This window comes from Physcomitrium patens, chromosome 1 (assembly GCF_059467195.1).
Source record: "Physcomitrium patens ecotype Gransden chromosome 1, ASM5946719v1, whole genome shotgun sequence".
NCBI lineage: Eukaryota > Viridiplantae > Streptophyta > Bryopsida > Funariales > Funariaceae > Physcomitrium > Physcomitrium patens.
In genome coordinates this window covers 15,674,225-15,679,583 of record NC_143410.1, presented here as the reverse complement: position 1 = coordinate 15,679,583, position 5,359 = coordinate 15,674,225, and positions in this window count along the sequence as shown.

Below are 5,359 nucleotides of genomic sequence, written 5' to 3'. Positions count from 1 at the left end.
CTATTGAATGTCTTGACGATGATGATCTCTACACAAAATAAAGAATTCACCACCTCCATCACTATGATGGAGGTACAAAAGGCCACAAAATAGCTTTTGAAGAATAAAGCTATAAGAAAAGATACCATTCCTATAGAATTCTTCATCAAAATATGGAACTGTCATGGACATACTCATATAAGCTAGTAATTACATATATAAATAAGTAAAAGTAAATAAAAGTAGATAAAAGTAAGTTAATTCTATAATATTTGATATGGAAGCTTCTTAGAAGCTTCATAGATGTTGCTTTGACTTCATAGGTGTCTTTAATTGACTTTTTGGATTAGAAACGTGGTCAACAAGTTGGCCATGTGCCACACATATTATTCGCTTGAAGACCAAGCTAACTATATAGCCCACACATAGAAAAACTTAGCTTGTAAGTCAAGGCAAGTGTCTTTTAAAGTCAACACATATTAAAGGTCCTGTAGAACATCGCCACGTAGCCTCTAGTTAGATAGTATATATAGAGACAAGAGTGAAGCCTTCTTCACTCTTGTCAACTCCTTTCTTATTTCTAGTCTAGTTTCAAGAGTCGTCATATTTTTTAGTCTTTGGCAAAAGCCATTCTAGTTCAATATATTATCACCTTTGAGTGATTTTTAAGTATTTTTCAGTGACACAAAAATGTATTGAGATTATCTTTCTTTGGAGTTCATATCCTTGATATTTTGAGAAGAGTGCTAACATATTATTTTTGTCTTGTTCTAAAAGTGAGTGGATTACTCCACTTCTATTACTGTATTTTGAAGGTTACAGACTACCCACCTTTAAACAAAAAATCTTATTTTTTAACATTGATCTTTTCCTTAAAGAGAGTGGATTACCCTTCTTTGTCGAATTTGTTTTTAGAGGTTACAAATTACCCTCCTCTTATTTAACTTTTGAATTCGTTTGAGTTGTCAATGGAAGGAATAATCATGGATGCTATACTTGGTGGAAGTAAAAATAGATCTACAACTATTGTAGATCTTCATGAACTTGTCAACACTCTTAGGACCGAAATTTCAAAAATCACCAACACCAAGCATGGAAGCACTATTCCTACTACTACGGAAGAAGTTCAGAGTCTACGCCAAGAAGTTGTGCAGTTGAAGGAAATAAGTCGATTAGCCTCACAACCAAATTTTAAGAGTTTTATTTCTACAAGCTCGAGGGAGGCAAGGATTAGTATGTCTAAAAAGTTTGACGAAACAAGATCAAGATTTCGAGGGTTTTTGCAACAAGTTAAACTCTATTTATAGTTGCATCCTTTCTAATACCCTGATGGATTTACTCAAGTTGGATTCATAGGGGCACTTCTATTTGGAAGTACTCTCTCTTCGTTTACACCTTTGATGGAAAAAGATTTACGACTACTCTATGATTTGAACTCATTCTTAGAAGTATTTATAGCTATATTTGGAAAAAATGATCAAAAAATGGTAGCAGAGATCAAGCTTATATCACTACGATAAGGATCACATTCAGCCACTACGTATGCCACTGAATTCCAAAGTCTTGCTTGTGATGTGGACTGGAATGATAAAGCCCTTATCAATCAATTTCACTATGGATTAAAGGATAATGTCAAAGATTTGTTATTGACAATACCAAAAATAGATTCTTTAGAATAATTCATTGCTCAAGCTATTGCATGTGATAATCATTTATTTGAAAGATGTCAAGAACAAAGATATAGCTGGAGAGGAACAAGCCAAGTCATGGCAACACCTTCTAAGTTTTTGGAAACCTTTCCATCAAGGCCAGAGCCAATACAAATTGATAAGGTACATTTTAAACCCTTCATGGAGCAGGAAAAGAGTCAACGATGTCAAGAAGGCTTATATCTATATTGCGGAGAAGCTAAACACATTGCTCAACATTGTCCAAGGAAGGAACACAATCACAAAATGAGGAGTACGATTGCAAAAGAAGACAATGTTTCAAAAAATGAATTCCTCTAGCTACAATAGGGATCGTGCAGCTCGAACCATGTATAACACCTAGTCAAGGTCCTATTCTCTCTTCAGATCCCTCACCTTTTTTTACAATAGATGTGTGTTTAGGATCCAAAAATCATAAAGTCTTTGTATTATTAGATTCAAGAGTCTCAACTTGTTTCATAGACGAAGACTTTGTCAAAAAATAAGAAATATTGTTAGTCAAGAAAATCAAACCCGTACATGTGGAAGTCATAGATGGTCATTTGTTGTCTTTTGGTGATGTTATCCATGAGGCTATTCCTTTAGATGTAGTAATTAAAGATCATAATAGTGTAGTAATATTTAATGTGATACGATTTCTTTTGAATCCAGTCATTTTAGAACTATCCTGGTTAGAAAAATACAATCCTCAGATAGATTGGATTTCCCGTAACCTTAACTTTTCTAGTAGTTCATTTCAAAATTCTATTAATCAAAAGGAAATACATAAGTCTAGTACATCTAAGCCTTTACTAGTAGAGGCAAGAGCTTTCATGCATGCAGCCAAAGAAGGGTCATCTTTTGCTATATATGCCATGTCCATTTCAGATAGTGAAAAGACGTCAAGTGATATTCCAAGTCAATATCAAGAATTCCAAGATATTTTTGAGAAGAAGAATGCAGATATTCTTCCAGAACATTGACCTTATGATTGTTCAATTTATCTTCAAGAAGGAGCTCAACCGCCATTTGGACCAATCTATAGCTTATCACAAAACGAATTGGTTGCACTACAAGAGTATATTGACGAGAACTTAGCTAAAAACTTCATACGCCATTCAAAATCTCTAGCAGGAGGGCCGATCTTATTTGTGAAGAAAAAAGATGGATTTCTACGGATGTGCGTAGACTATTGGAGCCTTAACAAGATCACCATCAAAAATAGGTATCCTTTACCTTTGATTTTAGGACTTCTTGATCAACTCAATCAAGTAAAGATCTACACAAAAATAGATCTAAGAGGAGCATACAACTTGGTCCGCATCAAAGAAAGAGATGAATAAAAGACTGCTTTTCAAACTAGATATAGACATTTTGAATATAATATCATGCCTTTTGGACTCACAAACGCACCAACTACTTTTCAACATCTTATGAATGATATTTTTCGTGAATTTTTAGATGATTTTGTCGTTTGTTATTTAGACGACATTCTAATCTACTCTAAGAATACAGAAGAACATGAACTCCGTCTTCGTCGTGTGTTACAAAAACTAAGAGATGCACGATTATATACCAAGTTAAAAAAGTATGTATTCCACACTACTCAAGTTGACTTTTTAGGATACATCATTTCCAACGAAGGCGTGATGATGGATTCCAAGAAGGTCCAGACTATCATAGATTGGAAGATTCCAAGAACAGTACGAGATGTGCAATGCTTTTTGGGCTTTGTAAATTACTATCAAATCTTCATCAAGAACTTTTTTCAAGTTGCAGCTTCACTTATGCATTTGACTTGTAAAGACAAATTTGAGTGGAGTAAAGAAGTTGAAGTAGCGTTTGATGCTTTAAAGAAGGAATTTACTTCTACACCAATCTTCTATCACGTTGATTTTTCTAAGGTATTTTTTATGGAAACAGATGCATCAGACTTTGCCTTGGATGCCGTTTCGTCACAAATGGGAGCAGATGACAAGCTCCATCCAGTAGCTTTTCATTCCAGGAAATTTTCAGCAACCGAGATTAATTATGAAATCCATGATAAAGAACTTCTTGTAATTGTGGATTCATTTTAAAAATGGCATCATTATCTAGAAGGCACGTCAAGTCCAATCACCGTGTACACGGATCATAAAAACCTCGAATATTTCATGTCAATACGTATATTAAATTGTCATCAAGCTTATTGGAGCATGTCTTTATCAAGATTTGAATTCATCATCACTTATCGACCAAGAAAATAACAAGGTTTGTCTGATGCTTTGTCTAGATATTCTTATCTTGAACCAAAAGAAGGAGATGAAGCTTTTGAGCAACTAAGAACGGTTCTCTTCAAGCCGGAGTAATTTCATCTTCGAGCAATAAAATCAACATTGATTGTTGATTTAACTTTTCTGAAGCAAGTCCAATTAAGTATGTCTTCAGATCTTCTTGTTCACGATTTCAAGAATAATTCTTCTAAATCTCATGATGCCTCTAAATTCGAGTTCAAGAACAATCTACTCTATTTCGAAGGACGTCTATATGTTCCAGAAGGAGAAGCATGTTTACGTGTTCTTTAAGCTCATCATGACTTTCCAGCAGCAGGACATTTTAGATACAATAAGTCTTTGGAGCTAATATCTAGGGATTTTTGGTGGCTTCAAATGTGGAAGGCAATCAAAGATTTTGTACAATCATGTGATATTTGCTCAAGATCAAAAACTCCTCGTCATCGATCTTTTGGACTTCTTTAGCCATTATCCATTCCAAAACAACAATGGTCTTCTGTTTCTATGGACTTCATCACAGATCTTCCAAGCTTAGGTTCTTATGACTCTATATTTAAAATAGTAGATTGCTTCACCAAGATGGCACATTTTGTGCTAAGTACAAAATCCATCACGGGTGAAGAAAGTGCTAAGCTTTTTATTGACAATATCTATCGCTATCACGAGTTACCAAAGAATATTATATCGAATAGGGGAACTCAGTTTGTATCAAGATTTTGGAGAATCCTTTTTCAGATTTTACAAGTGAATATAAAACTATCTTCGATTTTTTATCCTCAAATTGATGGACAAACAGAGCACGTAAACCAAGTCTTGGAGCAATACTTAAGATGTACCATCAACTATCAACAAGATGATTGGACAATTCTTCTGCCATTGGCAGAGTTTGTTTATAATAATATCGTGCATTCTTCTATGCAACAAATACCTTTTTTTGCCAATTATGGTTATCATCCACAACTTGATATGTTTGATTTTTCAAAAGTTGATAATCCTACAGCAGAAGATATGTCAAATCAGTTGTCAAAGTTACATGCAACAATGAAGGCACAATTAAAAGAAGCTCAAGAACAACAAAAGATAAATGCAGATGTTTATCGAAAGGAACAACTACCATTCCACATGGGTGATAAGGTATGGTTACTTCGTCTCAATATCAAGACCACTCATCTTTGTGACAAGTTGGACTATCGAAGGCTTGGACCATTTTCTATTTTTATATAAATCAATCCAGTTGCATATCGTTTACATCTACCGAAGTCAATAAAAATCCATCCAGTATTCGATGTGTCTCTTCTTGAACCAAAGAAGATAGTGGACATACTAAGAAGAAGACAAGCTCTACCTCTTTCTATAGAAGTGGACAATAATAAAGAGTTTGAAGTGAGAGAAGTCTTAGATTCAAGGCGATGTCAAAAT